Source organism: Mus pahari, chromosome 17 (genome assembly GCF_900095145.1).
Source record: "Mus pahari chromosome 17, PAHARI_EIJ_v1.1, whole genome shotgun sequence".
In the NCBI taxonomy this organism is placed as follows: domain Eukaryota; kingdom Metazoa; phylum Chordata; class Mammalia; order Rodentia; family Muridae; genus Mus; species Mus pahari.
This window is the reverse complement of record NC_034606.1, coordinates 12,643,785-12,660,929: the sequence shown is the minus strand read 5'-3', so window position 1 is coordinate 12,660,929 and position 17,145 is coordinate 12,643,785. Positions and strand designations below refer to the sequence as shown.

The window sequence follows — 17,145 nt, the reverse complement described above, 5'->3', positions numbered from 1 at the left end:
AAACAAAAGAAAAGAACAAAAAAACAAAAACAAAACAATAAAAAAAAGCAAAAGAAAAGTCCAAACTATTTATTCAAATTTGGAGTAATTTTTTTTTTTTTACTGTATCCCTTTGTAAAATTGAGAGGCAAATTGCATACTTCAACATATCATATATATTAATACTCCAAAATGTAGAAATAAAAATATACAAAAAATACTTGATCAGAGGAAGAATAGAAATCAGAAAGGCAAAGACCACATCTTGTAACTGTTTCTAATATCAAAGTGCTTTGCTGATTATACTGTTCAGTGAGGTACCTGAAAGATACATCATTATTTTAGTCTTCTTACACTCCTTTCATTCAGAAACCCTGGATAGATATCATACTATTCTGGTACTTTGGGTTTCCAACACAAGTCAGGCTTCCCTTTTACAGCTTCCCATAATACTCTCTTAGAACCTCTTGATGTCTCACAGCCTAAATAGCTGTCTTAAACCACAAAAAGTAAGATTCCACAGCATTTTCACTCTTGCATTCTTCATGCCTTTATAACAAGCTTGTCCATGATGACAATGCTATGTTAGGCAGTCAGCTTGAGATGAACACTGGCTTTCCAGTGCTCATTTTCTCTCTAAAAGGTTTTTTTTTTTTTATTTTCTGTTCTTCAACTTTTTTCTTTAATTTAATACTTATATAAGCATCATCAATTATAGCTAGGTCATAAAATAGCATTACATTCTTGAAATTATCCTTTCTAAGAAAATATTGCACTAATTATTTTTAGTATTTCAGCAAGCAATTTCTCAGAATAATGGGTAAAACAGCCAGATATTTTTTGTCAAAATATCATATAATGACATCTTTGTCATTATGATATCTTTGACAAAATATCACACAAAAGAAAAAAGAATATTAGCAATTATTCTAGGATCAGGATGAAAGTTTTGAAAAGGGATTGGGGAAGAAGGGAGACAAATTATGAGACAGTGAAACAAACTGATTCAGTAATGCTATTACAGTCAAGTCTAGTTCAATTGCTAATACTGACCATTCAAAGACATTGAACTATGTCTATAGCATTTTCATTGCATTTAGAACTGCTATACTTTACACTTCTACTATAATTGCTTTTAAATGTCTTCTTTCTAATTTTCTTGCCCAAATTAACATGCTACTCCTGGTATCAGCTGATGTATTAGTGACTTTTCTGTTGCAATGTTGAAATGTCATGATCAAAAAGGAAAATTATAAAATTAAAGTTTTATAAATACATATGTATATACTTATCAATATATAGTCATACATACATATACATGCAACAATAGTTCTTAAAAGACAAAGGAATTGCCCTCACCGAGGCCTTGGAAGCTTTGGAGCTGGCAAGAAAATTAACAGCTACACAGACGACATGTATGCCTTTGCCACAGCTCATGTCCACAGGGCTGTATACCAAGATAAAGGACTGTTCACATCAGAGGGAAATGAAATAAAAACACAAACAGGAAATATTGGATCTATTTGATGCCCTGATGAAGGCAGCAACTGTGGGTATTTTTCATTCCCCAGGACATCAGATGGGAAGAGACTCCAGTTGCCTGATGTAATAACCAGGCAGATCAAATGTCTCGAGAAGTGGTTATTCAGGAGCCTATCCCAGTTATGGGCCAGCAAGAGACCCTGGCTGGGATATGGGACTAGACTAAGAGATGGCCTCACTTAGAATATACTGAAAAAGAAAGGACTCAGATTGCTAGCCATCCTACCAACTACTACCTAGAGAAGGAAGAGCTGTGTCGCACACGGGAAGGAAAATCTATACTCGCCAGAAAACAAGCTGAGGACTTACTTGAGCAAAGGCATAAATGGACCCATTTATGGGATAAGAAGCTGATCCAAGCAGTCAAGGAATTTAAGGTATATGTAATGGATTTTGTAGAGCAGTGTAAATTATGTCAGCAAGTAAATGCTCATGCAGGCAAGAACAAACAGGGCAAGAGACCTAGGGGAGAGTGGCCTGGGGTTTATTGGGAGACGATTTTACAGAAGTTAAGCTAGGAAAATATAGTTACAAATATTTTCTAATGTTTGTTGATACTTTCTCTGGGTAGACTGAGGCTTTCCCCACCAAGCAGGAAACAGCTACCATGGTAGCCAAGAAAATACTAGAGGAAATTTTCCCCAGGCTCAGAGTTCCCAAGGAAATTTGATTGAACAACAGTCCTGCTTTCGACTCTAAAGTAAGTCAGGGATTGGCAGAGATATCGGGGATGAATTGGAAGCTCCATTGTGCATTCCATCCCCAGGGCTCAGGGCAGGTAGAGAGATGAACAGAACCCTAAAAGAGACCTTAACTAAATTGTCCTTGGCGACTGGCGCTGACTGGGTGGTGCTTCTTCCTCTGGCTCCATTACAAGTCTGTAACACCTTCTACCATTTTAACCTGACCCCTTTTGTGATCCTGTATGGGACCCCCTCCCTTGACTCTGGTTACACACACACACACACACACACACACACACACACACACACACCTGAGAGACTTTTCAGGATGACAGGGGTCTTATGACTTAACTGCAAGCTTTCCAGATCAGCCACCAGAAATTGGGGCCTAAACTTAGTGTCTTGTATAACACAGGCACCCCAGAAATTCTACACAAGTACCAAGTTAGAGACTGGGTATATGTTAAGAGGCATCATGCTGAAAACTTGGAATCAAAGTGGACAGGGCTGTTTCTGGGGTTGTTGACCTCCCTGACCTCTGTTAAAGTGGATGAAGTAGCTGCTTTGGTTCACATCAGACCAACACCTGCACCTGATGCCTACTAGATTGCATCCAGACATCCAAGCAGCCCGCTTCTGCAAGGCCAGAGAAACCATGAGACGGCTATGGTGTGTCTTCTGGTGCTGAACATCGGCAGCCCCACAACCCTATCTGGGTGACTTGGCAGGTAGTATCAGTCACTGGGGTTGTGGCTTGATCCACTTCAGAGGAAGACCTGCATTGTACCTGGTGGATGGAACTTGTCATTGATCTCTATGATTTAGCGGTGGGCCTTGACTCCTGGTGTGTCCCTGCTCTGGAGACACAGGGGGATGGATTGACCTATGTGGGGGACGAGGGACTTGTGAATCTAAACTGTGTCCCAGAAGTGGCCTTGGAGGGTAGGGGTTAGGGTGCAGACACCCAAAGTTGAGAAGGGTCCTGCGAGAAACCCCCATATATGTGTGTCCCCAAGAGGGGAGAAGACAGCAGCAGGCCCATCAGTATTAGTGGGCCAACCACTTTTTCTGTGCTACCTGGAGGTGTGAAACATCAGGAAGCACATACTGAAGACCCTTGTGGGACTAGTTAAAAATTCCATGACCCAGGTGAGGGAAGGGCTAGCCAAGAGATAGCAAGAAAGAGAACAGAGTCAGGGTAGGTTTTAGTCTTGATTTAACTCCTCACCTTGGTTAACCAGCCCCATATCAACTTTGTTAGGACCCCTAATTCTTTTCCTGCTATTGTTGACTGTTGGACCCTGCATATTGAACAAGCTTATAGCCTTCATAAAAGAGAGAATAGGAGCAGTGTAGCTGATGATCCACACCAACAATATGAGCCCCTGAGACAGGACCTGAAGACTATTAATTAGTTACCCAAGACCCCTGACTGTAGCTCCAGGACTGGAGCTTGTACAACAAAATAAGGAATGAGGTACCTTAAGGAGTTTTCCAGTCCCACACCCCCCTCCTTAAAACTTCCCCCTCCCACATCCAGTCAAAGCTATGCCAAGTCCTATTCTCCATCCAGAGGAACATTCTTGAGTAAAATATTCTCATAATGTATTGACTGATAGTTACCTGATTCTCTGCAAAGTCCAAGGTAGAGTTCAAATCTGTGTCATGCTTGCAAGCCAATAGACTTAAAGATCAATATGCTTAGGCAATATGTTTAAACTGTAACCTTGCTGATGTAACCTGTGCCCCTAAAACCTATAAACTCCTTCGAATAGCCATTAAGGGTTGCCTTCTTAGTAACTTGTCTTGAGGGAATAATTGAAAGTCAACCCCAACATGCCAGAAAATAAACCTCTAGTTTTTCATTGAAAACAAGCAAACAAACTAACAAAAAGACAGAAGAAAATAATAAAGATAATATGTGAAAGTAAAAGTGGTGTTAGCAGGGAGAAGAAATGGCAGAGGATGGATGAACCATGATATTGAAATATGAGACTAAGCATAATCAGCATACACTATATACATATGTGGGAAATAAAACCATGTCAGGAAGTTTGGAAGGTAGAGCAGGTTAAGATCTGTAGAATTGATGGGCACACATCTGTGGTATAAGTGACTTCTAGCTCCCTGCCATATTCCTGACATGTATCATGTGCCAGGCTTTTCACATAAAAGAAACATGTCCTATGGTCACATATGCCCAAAACAGAACTCTGTTCTAATAAGATACTTAGAGGCCTGGAGAGATTAGCCAATAAGCTTCCCATCCCAGCCATTTCTCCATGCAAAACATATTTAATCTCAGGCCCATCCTGAGAAGTGAGGTGTGGTTTTATGCATCTTCTTTCTACCATGACAGTAAACTATGTAGAATCATGGACTATCTCTTCTCACCAAGATCAAGCATAGGGAGTCATGAAGTAGGTCGTTTCCTATAAAGCCAGTCTCCTGAAGAAGGCCTCTCTGTGCTCCCAGTCACTTCTATCAAGATAAGGACAATTACTCAACATAAGACAAACCCCAAGCCAGAAAGACCTGCTCCCCTGTCTCCAGGCTAGATGTTGTCCCCATCCTGCAGAACCCCAATTCTGTTCTCTGTTCTTCTGTGACACATAGCAGCACCTGGATATCCAAGAGTCTGAGAACCCCACAGCCCTGGTCTCTTAGCAGGCCTGAGGGTCTCTGAGCCAGCTCAGATGGCACTTTCCCACCCCTATTAAGCTTCTCAGGGTTTCCCTATAGCCCAGTCAACCTCACTGAGTTTCACCTCCCCAAGAGGTCAAGACCTGTGGTGGAGAGAATGTGGGTGTACAACCCTTCATACATATATGAAATATAGGGAAAACAATTATTTTCTATAATTAACAAATGCTAATAAAATGAAAATAAGAACTTGTCATTTTTGTTTAAGATGTGTTTCTACTCTTTGTAGTATCAAAACTGAGTAATTAAGAAGTAAAATAAGGAGCAAAAAGTAAAAGAAATAGTATATCAAGAATAATTATAGGATCAAGATTCATATTTCCTAGTGACAATGAAAGGGAGTAGACAAGGTATGAAGGTACGAGACAATGGGACAAACTAAGAATCTTTCAAGTGAGTAGCAGAGTAGCATTATGCTGTTTGTTCTATGCTAGACATGAATGAATGATCTGTGCAGAAGATATTTTAGCAACAAGCAGATCTGAGCAAAAGTCAGGTCCGTATATAAATAGATTAAAGGTAGGAGAAGATTTCATTATACCTCTGAATAGCCAAACACTGTGCTACAAACAATAATCGTTCTGGAAAACGCACTTGGATTTATCAAGAAATATATTTACAGACATTGAGACATTGGTTATATATTTGGGAGATATATATATATATATATGTGTGTGTGTGTGTGTGTGTGTGTGTGTACACAAACATACATAAATGATATCAATGGATGAAAGTACTTTACTTATTCCCCTACTCCAGTATGTAGACTGACAGAATGTTATGTTCAGTCGGATTGACAGCAGGGTATACTCAACAGCATGTTATGTTCAATAAGAAGTTATACAATGGATACAGCAATATGTGAATATTATTTTAATCATCTGGTATAACAATTATGACTTCCTGTATTTCAAATCTTCTGTAGTTTTCTGATAATCACATTATGACTGAATGTTAAGTAGTAGAATGAAATGTATGCACTTTGTAATATCAGCCAACATTGACACATACCTTGTATCAAAATCTGGATAGCTAAAATATAAGTAGTTAGCTCTTCACCTGATATTGGCATATTTACATATATAATTTGAAGTGCATTATCTTTGAATATGTTTGTTTTCCTTTAATTTGACTACCTTAAGGAGATTTGTAAGGTTACTGCAGTTACGTTGCGGAGATTTTCAATGGTCATAAAACTGATATTGTGAATTGGATTTTGGATGTTCCCAGGGTTCTTCCCCCAACCCCTTTCTTTTAAATTGCTTTTCAAATGGGTCTTCATAGAAAAATATTTTAAATCAAGGTTAAACACATACTTAAGGTTATTGATTCAACCTAAAATTTTAGTCTGTGAATACCAAATATAATTTTATGTAGAATCATAAAATATTTAACTTCTTTAACCTCTATAAAATTCTTATGAGAATTCAGAATAAATGATTTGAAATGATGGGAATTAAACAGAACTGAATCAAGAATACTAAGTATAGATGCAAATAGGACATGACATTTTCAAATATGTTTCAATAAAAGAGGAAAGGATACTTGCTGTCCTATTTTAAATTTAATAATTTATTTTTAAATTATTAATTAGTCAAACATACGGAAGAAAGAAATAATAGAAATGAATTAAGAAATGAAATAAAATAAATTTGTATGCTGTCATAGTGTGTGCAAATGTCATTTCATCATATTTACCTAGTTCATATTCAATATCGTTAAAGATACTGGCTTTTATATGTCATGCATCTTCTCTTGTAATGTAAGGTATTAAAATATACAAAAGAAAGTAATATTTTATAAATCAATAATGGATAATTTTATTTGGTATAATTTATTTTACATATGGACAGCAGTAGTTAAACCTGTTGATTTATCAAAACAATAAACATAAATTCAAGAGATGGTATGTGTACAGGAAAGTAAAGGTAATTCAGAAGAAATAGGGATAAACATCATACTTAATTCTATACATGTATATATTTCTTAAAATTAGAGATTTTGTTTAAATATGTAAGATATAACATAGGCCAAATCTGCCAGAGAACCAGGTAGGCTGTCCACAAACCTTCTCCCTTCTCTCTGTTCGCCCAGATCCTATACCTCAATTTTGTCCCTAACACTATGACAGAACAGTAAATGCCATCTTCCTCTCCCCGCATCTCCTGCAGATCCTACAGAGTGTTTCCTCCAAAATACATCCCCTAACTCATTGCAAGGCCTTACCACAGCCAGGGTCTGTGGTCACAGTTTTCTCCAAAGGCAATGTGGATGTTTGTGATCAGTGCTGACACCTGAAGCCATATTGATGTCTGTGGACTGTCTGTTTTGCCTTTGGGGGTCATACTGACTTCAGTGGATGGTACTGTCTGTCACATGAGGCATGTTGTTTAGGTCAGTGCTGCCATCTATTGCCATGTTTGGTTCTTTGGCCAGCCTATGGTCAGGGACATGTTCATGAACTATACTGCCACCAGAAACCATGAGGAAACTTATGATCTGAGATCCAGCTGACTAAAAAGCAATGATGCTATTTTGGCAGTGACATTGATATCTGCAGATGCACAATTAAGAAAGAGAGACTCTATGTCTTCTATAGACTTCTGTGATAATTCCTGTTTCCATGCCAACCTTCCTCATCCCCACCCCACCCCCAATAGCAGTCTAAAAGAGAAGCCATCATCAGAACTCTTAAAAATTGTGATAAGGATCCTATTGTGTAGATTTCCACAACTGATCAATTCTGTCACAGGTGCAGGTGGGGAACTCTGTTCTCTTTAGGATATGGGTTACTGGGAAATTAACCATGTTCCAATAAGTACATAGACAACAAAATTGAACAGGACTTTTTTCTTTTTTTTTTTTTAATCACCTTTAGGTGGGACATGTCATGAGTTCTGCACCAAGTGTGGCAGACATGGAAGGACTGGGAAGTGTGTGTGATGGGGTACATGAGGTGAAATTCCCACAAAGTCAATAAAATTATTATTTGGAAGAAAATACTCAAGACATTGTGACAAATATATATATATATATATATATATATATATATATATATATATATATATATAAATTTTTGTATACACACACACACATTATTATTGTAAGCTAGCCAATGACAAAATTTAAATGAACTTAAGAGTGTCTTGCTCGGGGTTTCTATTCCTGCACAAACATCATAACTAAGAAGCAGTTTGGGGAGGAAAGGGTTTATTTAGCTTACATTTCCACATTGCTGTTCATCACTGAAGAAGTCAGGACTGGAACTCAAGCCGGTCAGGGAGCAGGAGCTGATGCAGAGGCCATGGGGGGATGTTCTTTACTGGCTTGCTTCCACTGGCTTGCTCTGCTTGATCTCTTATAGAACCCAAGACTACCAGCCCAGAGATAGCGCCACCCACAAGGGGAACTCCCGGCTTGATTACTAATTGAGAAAATGCCTTACAGCTGGATCTCCTGGAGGCATTTCCCCAAATGAAGCTCCTTTCTCTGTGATAATTCCAGNTGTGTCAATTTGACACAAAACTAGCCAGTACAAGAGGAACAATTCTGGGAATGCTTGTCTGTATATGTGAATGTTCACAATGCCACAGACACCCTAGCAATTTCATTCTTCTAATTGTGTAACAATGATCCAGAGACTACATATCCCAGAAATCTAGGGTAAAATGCAACACAACTGGTCAAAAACTCAATAAACAAAAAGTAAAATGATAACTAATGAGTCATTCTGCTGTACTCACAGATCAGTCCTTTATCCAGTGATCATCAGAGAAGCCTCATCTGTGCCAGATGTGAACAGATCCAAAGACCTACATCCAAACATTGTATAGAGTGAGCGTCTAAGTTGTAGGTTCATGTCAAATCCCTCCCCTCAGAGCTTGGTGAATCCTGTGCAAGAAGAGGCAGAAAGATTTTAAGAATCAGAGGGAATGGAGAACAAGACATTCTAGATGAACTTAGGAAGACCCATGTGAGCTCCCAGAGACTGAAACAGAAAGCTCAGGCTCTACATTATCCTACATGAGGTCCTATATCATATACATTATAGCTATTAGCTTAATGTTATTATGGGACTCCCAATTGTATATCTCTAATTCTTTCCTGCTCTTGGGACTGTTTTCCTCAAGTTGGGTTGCCATGTTCTATTTTTATATGAAAGTTTTTGCTTCATCTTATAATAGTTTGTTTTGTCATGTTTTCTTATTAACTTTTATAAGTATTTTCTTTTTAAATGAGAGACAGAAAGGAAATAGATTCTGAAGGGAAGGGAGGTGAAGAGGTACTAGGAAGGGTAAGGAGAAAATATAAACAGGATATATTGTATGAAAAAAAGTTATTTTTTAAAAGAGATATAAAACTATTTGTGATATAGAATTATAGTTTCTGTATATTATATCAAAACATAACAATACAATAATTCTTAAGCTTCAAGGAATATGAAAAATAGAAAAAGGAAGAAAGTGTTAATCCAAATGATGAATTGTCTTAACAGATCACAAAATGACTTAGTTCTTTAGACCAGTTTCTGTCCATGCAGAGGACATAAAATTCAGTTCCTAGCATCAACATCAGATGGCAAACAACTTCCTGTAACTGGAGTTTAAAGTGATCAGAAACGCATTTCTGGCTTCTGTAGGAGACATCTCTGTACATATGCCATACATATACATACCCCTCCACACACACACAGACACATGTTCACAAGCACACCCATGTGTGCACACACATACAAGCACACATACTAAATAAAGTAAACCTGTTTAAATCTGCATGTATTTTACCTTGTTGGTAGAATATACTCAGAGGGATATTTGTATCCAAAATAGAATACATATTAATATATGTATGTGGTCTTGAGAGTTAAAATGAGTTAAAGCAAATATTAGTACTCTGAAGTGTTAGGCCCAGAGTTCATCTTAATAAATATAGTCTAATTTAGTAATGTTGATATTATATTTGTTTACTTTTAAATTTCTATGTATGGACACACATGTGCCTCCACAGCCATTCAAAGATCAGAAGGCAACCCACAGGAGTCACTGTCACCATGTATGTTCTAATGCCTGAACTAAGATCCGGAGACTTGGGGGCAGTCACCTTTACCAACTGAATCATTTCAATTGCCCAAGAAATGTAAATGTAGGTAAAAGTAAAGTTAAACAAAAATTGTAAACAAACAAACACACGAGTGAATGAAGAATAACTAAATAGAAGAAAATATGTGATGTACTTTCATAAAGAATGTTGGAAAAATAGTAATGTTTCTTTCTAATAAACTCTCAGTACTAGATAAATGACTTAGGGGAATGAAGTGGTCTTCATAAACATGAAGACCTCACTTTCAATTTTTCAGTATCCTTGTAAATATGAGTGCGGAAATACACCTCTATAATCATTGGTGTACATGTCAGCATTCAAAGTTTCACCCTGTAGCAATATCAGGAAAGTCTGTTTTCAACACGATTACTTATTTCAACATTTCTGTTGTTATTGAAATGTCAAGCACACAAAAGGTCTCAGAAGAACAGTCATAGATGTACCCTGTCTTCAACTGGTAGATACGTTAGATAACTAGAATTGCTTCCTACAAAGATATCTTCTCTAGATTTTTCACCATTTATAATCAACTTTCTAGCTCAGGAGGGAAGAAAATCAATTCTTATATGCTGCTTCCTTTAGGTGTGTCTGATTGTTGGTTTGACTGTGCTTAAATCAATTATTCAGACTAAATACATTAAGTGGAAAGTGAAAGTCTCTACTCCCAGCTTCTGAGTAAGTGAGTAAAACTGCTTCAGGGATAGTTTTCCTAAGGAGGGAATAAAATTAACAGTGTCTATATTTGTCTTCTTACTTTCTATGCTATCTTACTGAATTTATCGCATACAGTGAAGATGAAAAATTCACAATATATTTTCTACTACGTAGAAATTGTTCTACATGTGTGAAAAGCAAATACTAGACTTCTTTCAGTTATAAGAATAGTTTCAAACTTTAAAAAAAGTTCTTATTAATTAATTCAGAATTTTACACCATTCACTTTAATCATATATAGCTCCAATTTCTTATTTCCATTTTAGATTTACTTTTAAACCTTTTTATCACCCCATAGACAGGAAGTCCTGTTTACCCTTGTTTCCTTAGTATCAAAATGTGTTAGTCTCATTCTTGAGACTTCTCAAGAATAAAATAACACCATTTGTTTATTTTATTTTTGTTCACATTTAGGTCCCCACAGTCATTTATCTTCCTTTTGAAACTAAGATGTCATCAACTATTAAAAATAAAAAATGTTGGACAGGAAAATGACTCAAACAGTCTTAGTTGGAATCTTCAAATACCAAGGAAACTTGGTTGTGGTAGTTTGAAAATGTCATCACAGACACAATAAAGATATTGTGATTTAATATTTTAAAAAAATATCATATAAGAAACTGAAATTTTTGCTGGACCTTATTGCCAATGTTAATAAATATACCTTGAAGTCACATAATATTGATACCCTACTGTTTAGCCCATATGTTATACTTGCTTTTAAGTGAGAAATGTAATAATTGACCTTATTTGCCTTAGATTTCCCATTCTATAGTATAATTCATCTTTTACAACCCAAGCAAATGCATAGCTGTGATACTAACTTATGCCTTCACACATGCATGCCCCGACCAAGAAATGTGTGTGTATCATTTTCTGAAAACAGTAAATAAAGCAGCTTTCTAAAATCTGCCATATTGGTCAAAAGCAGCAAATTAAAGACATTTGGTGATAAACAATGAAGTATGTAGTACTGTATATTGTTTTGGTCAGTTGGGATTAGTTGGAGAATTTGTAAAACATTTAAAGATTTCATTAAAGTATACAATTCATTCACCATGTGATACTTCTACTCCTAAATAAAGAGTGAATGAAGCCTTTTGTGTAGGACAAGCATAGTCATATGATAGACATACACAGATACAGACAGAAATATTCATAAGACAAACAAAAAAAAGACAGTCATATACAGGGACACAGGCACAGATTCAGATTCATGCAAAAAAAGACAGAGGAGCATTAAATAGAAAATTCCAGAGTGGTTGTACCAATTTCCAATCCTACCAGCAATGGAGTAGTGTTCCTCTTTCTCTACATCCTTGCCAATGTGTGCTGTCACTCGAGTTTTAGATCTTAGCCATTCTGATTTGTGTAAGGTGGAATCTCAGGGTCTTTTTGATTTGCATTTCTCTGATCACAAAGTAATTTTAACATTTCTTTAGGTCGTTCTCAGCCATTTGAGATTCCTCTGTTGTGAATTCTCTGTTTAGTTTAAACTCCATTTTCAAATTGGCATGTTTTGTTTATTGATCGTTAGCTTTTTGAGTTCTTTATACATTTTGGATATTAATCCTCTATCAGATGTGGGTTTAGGGAAGATTTTTTTCCCAATCTGTAGGTTGCCGATTTATTAGTTGCCTCGGACCTGCCTCAGTCGGCCCTCCTCAATCTGTGGGAGAAATCAGGGTTCTGGTTACAGGTGGGCAGGGAGTTGGCAAGAAGGGTGACAGACAAGGAATGTAATTTTTCAAAGTGAGCATCAGTCTCATATACTACAGAAAACAAAGAAGTTAAGTGATACAATAGGCCATCCAAGGTACATTGAAGTTATCTGATGCAAAATTACTTTTACAACAAAACAGAAGAATGCTGGTGAAGGCTAATCTAACTTAGCTATATGTCAAAATAAATCCTTAGAGGCTCTTATAATAAAACAATACTGAAGGAAAGCACACAGATCCAAAAACCTGACTAAAGTAAGGACAGATTTGAAGCATCTGTTATACAGGATGCCACGGTTCCAGGAGACTAAGTTTCTCTGAACTTTTTGCCCAGGTTTCTAGGCCTGTCATGCCAATCACTACTGGAGTGGATGTAGCAATTGGTTATTGTCTTTTGCCTTAGAGAAGCTTTCCTGTTTCATGAGGTCCCATTTATAAATTCTTGATTTTAGAGCATGAGCCATTGGAGTTCTATTTAGGAAATTTAATTTCCCCCTCTGGAAATCTATCTGAGAATCCTCAGAAAATTGGAAATAGATCTATCTGAAGATCCAGTAATACCACTCGAGAATATACCCAAAAGTTGTCCCACCCTGCCACAGGGGCACATGTTACACTATGTTCATAGTAGACTTGTTTGTGATAGCCAGAACCTGGAAACAATCCAGATGTACCATGGCAGAAAAATGGATACAGAAAATGTGGTTTATTTATACAATGGAATGCTATTTAGCTATTAAGAATGCGGACATCCTGAGTTGATTTTTTTTTTTTTTTTTTTTTTTTTGTTTCATATTTTTCAAGACAAGGTTTCTCTGTATAGCTCTAGATGTCTAGATGAAACTCACTCTGTAGACCAGGTTGGCCTCGAATTCATAAATCTGCCTGCCTCTGCCTCCCAAGTGCTGGGATGGAAGGCATGTACCACCACTGCCTGGCTTGTTAATTTTTAAATACATGTTTTTTCCTTTTTCTTTTTTCATTGTTTACTTAATTTCTGCTTGTATTTATTTTTATATATTTTTATTAGATATTTTCTTTATTTACATTTCAAATGTTATCCCCTTTGATAGTTTCCCCTCTGAAAATCCCCTATCCCCTCCCTCCCCCTGCTCCCCAACCCACACACTCCCATTCCCAGTCCTGACATCTTCCTATACTGGGGTATAGAACCTTCATAGGACCTAGAACCTCTCCTCCCACTGATGGCCAATTAGGCCATCCTCTGCTACATATACAGTGAGAGCCACAAATTCCACCATGTGTTTTCTTTGATACTTCTATCTTAAGTCTTTGGGATATCTAGTTTCCTGTTCCTGTTCCTGGTCATCTATGTAGTCTCAGGTGTAGTCTCCATTTGCTGATTGCCTCTACCATAAGTTCTGTGTCTCTATTCCCTCAGCACACAGCATATTTGGCACGCAGGGTAGATTGTTGGTTGAAGGTTTTGTGACTGGGTGATGTCCCAATCTCACCACTGGAAGTTGCCTGGCTATAGAAAATGGCTGGTTCAAGCTCCATACCCTCCACTACTAGGAGTACTTGGTAGTTTCACACTTGTTATACCCTGGGAGTTCCTACTGTACTGGGCTTTCAAATGACCTCCCCCCCCATAATGCCTTCAAATTCAGTCATCTCTTATAGCACACTATTCCTTGATCACTCCCTCAAACCAGCTCCCTCTTCTGCCCCTCTCCACCCTCTCCAAGTCCACCTGAGAAATCTATTCTATTTCCTAGATCTTACCTTGCTACTTAGTTTCTCTGGGTCTGTGGATTGTAGCATGATTCTCCTTTACTTAAAAGTGAATATCTTGCTAACTTTGGCGGCACATATACTAAAATTAGAATGGTACAGAGAAGATTAGCATGGCCCCTGCACAAGGATGACATGCAAATTCGTGAAGCCTTCCATATTAAAAAAAAAAAAAAAAAAAAAAAAAAAAAGCTAATATCGACCTAGAAGTGGCTACATTTGTCTTTCTGGGTCTGGTTTTCTCACTCAAGACTTTTTTTTTTTTATTCTATCTACTTGTCTGCAAATTTCCTATTGTCATTGCTTTTGTACTGCTGAGACCAACACCTTTTTTTTTTTTTTAAGTTTAGTCTTCTCTTAAGAGACATCTAGGTTGTTTCCAATAATGGCTATTATGAATAAAGCAGATATAAACATTTGAGGGTGGGGTGTCCTTTGGGTATAGATCCAACAGTGCTATAGCTAGATCTTAAGGTAGATCTATCCACAATTTTCCAAGAAATTGTCATATTGATTTTTCATAGCGGCTGTACATGGTTGCATTCCTACCAGCAATGGAAGAGTGTTTTTCATGCTCCACGTCCTTGCCTTCGTGAACGCTATTCATTCTTTATTATATATTACAAAATCTGCCATCAACTCCAAAACAAATGCCATCACATCGACATTCATTTTTCCAGTAACTATTTCTATGTAATTACCCAAAAACGAAGCAGAGACATGCGTTTTTTTGGTCTGTTTCTAGTGGAACTTATTAGCACATTCTATTTCCTCAAATGAAATAGTGTCTAAACCTTTACTAAATTAAAAGAAGAATATTAGAATATACTTTAAAAGGCAGTTTAACAACTCTCATTCATATCAAAAGGTATGCTAAAGGCTGGAGAGCCCAGAGAGACATTCAGTTCCCTGAAACTGGAGTTCCATGTGTGAGTTACCATATTGTTAGGGGAACTAGACTTCCATTCTCTGTAAAAGCAAGTTCTCTTAACTACTGAGCCATCTCTTCACTCCCATTATCCCAATAGCTTAAATAACATTTAGGAAACACCCATCCTTCATTTGCAGTTGAAAAATTAATGATTAATGGAGATAATTTATTATCTCCATTCTTGTATATTTCAGGATTTCCTGTCTAAATCAAAACAAATGAACAAGAACATTCAGATTTTCTTAGGAACAGTGCCCCATAGAGACTGTTTTCAGGTAATTCTGCACTGTGCAGATTTATAAAACCAGCTATCAGATTGATCTATGTTAACAACCTTCAGTTCATGAATTGGTTATATTATCCAAACAATATTACCAAAGGTAAAAATGAAAATCTCCTTACTACCCCACTAATACCACTAAGGTATAGGATTCTGATTTCTATGTTGCAATTAACAAATGTAACACAGGTATTTGGTTGACGTGACAGTTTGAATGCGATGTCCTCCATAGTCTCAAGCATTTCAACATTTTGTTCCCAGTTGTGAGCTCTAATATTGATGTTCCATCCACAATGCCTGCCATCAATCTGGTATTACAATTCCCCATAAATCCTTACTTCTGTAAGTTGTCTTGGCCATGATGTTTTATTATAGCAACAGAAAATATAAGGAATGAAAAGTCATACAAACCAACACTTTTTGAAATAAACAACCTCTATAATTTAATTGTACCACATATTGAAGAATATGTGCACAAACAGTTCCCAAGTTTTGTTTAGTTTTTTTTTTTGGGGGGGGGGCAATGGCAGTCAGAAAGGAAACAGAAATTGCATTCTCTTCTAACCAGCTAATTATAGCATAAGTTTCATTGTTCTTACATTCTCTCTATAACATAGAAAATGTTTCCCAGTTTTTCCATAATCACCTTTGTCTGTCTATCTGACTGAGTGGCAGGTAGGTAACACTCGTGTTTCCTCTGCTAATTATTTCTCATCATTTTGTACAAGCACCCCTTGCACTTCCTCCACCATTCAATTTATTCAGTAACTATGCTCAACTTGTAGAGTCCATGTTCAGAATATAAATCATGTCATGGGTAATTTTCATTCAGTACATGTCTGCCCTTTTCCTTTCATGAATATCTTTACAAATATGTCTCCACGAATTTTAAGAGGCAGTACTTATCATGGTTATAATCAACTACCAGATTTCTGCTGTAACAAAATCTCTAACAAATTTATGTCCCAGAATTAATGTTATTTTATTTGGTTTTCAGAGTCCTAGAAAATATATTGAAGGATCACTACTTCACCACTGCCAAATTCTACATACAAGCAGATGATAAAGAAGTAATGTTAAAATACTTGATATAGAATACCTACAAATTAGTCTTACATAATACGGGCCTCTCTTGTACAATTTAGTTTGTAGATCTGATAGGTTTGTAAGACCAGAAATGCTGTGTAGTCAGCAAAGAGAGTCCAGGCATTGCTTGTGACCTGAGGGGGCAGTATCATTACATAAGCTATAAATCCAAGTTCCACAGTACCTCAGTACTGGGTGCATTAAAATAAAAAAGGAACAACAGAATGAAGTACACATATACACTAGTGTCTAGGAGTAAACTATTCAATTAGAGTCCTGGTATTTATGTTGTTTTTTTCTGCCTGCCTACTCTGCACCAGCAAGAACCCAGATGTTTACTCCAGAGCTTCAGCAATCAGAATGGAGTTTTCAAAAGCCAACCTCTAGAGATATCAATGGATGAGAGCAGAATCTGTATTCATTTCTATGCTTTGAGCCTCAGGATATGGTCAGGAGATTAATATAGCAGACTCTAATTAATGGATATCACATTTTACTTAATAGTATTCAATATTTATTTGTGTTCGGTCACACTACTATATTTGGAAGCATAAATTATTTTTTTTATTATTATTATTTTCTTTATTTACATTTCAAATGCTATCCCGAAAGATTCCCATACCCCTCCCCCCACCTCTGTTCCCCTACCCA

The 17,145-nt window shown here is 36.9% G+C and overlaps 1 long non-coding RNA gene and 1 other non-coding gene across 2 annotated transcripts in view; one reads left to right on the top strand and one right to left on the bottom strand.

Annotated features, from left to right (window-relative positions):
• LOC110334499 overlaps positions 1-17,145 on the bottom strand; it is a 129,896-nt gene that overhangs the window by 101,860 nt on the left and 10,891 nt on the right. Inside the window, exon 2 of the long non-coding RNA XR_002381120.1 lies at positions 8,651-8,719. This is a non-coding gene — a long non-coding RNA (uncharacterized LOC110334499). The remainder of the gene's footprint in view (positions 1-8,650; positions 8,720-17,145) is intronic.
• LOC115062480 lies at positions 14,256-14,362 on the top strand. The gene has a single exon (XR_003842431.1). It is a non-coding gene; the product is annotated as a U6 spliceosomal RNA (small nuclear RNA).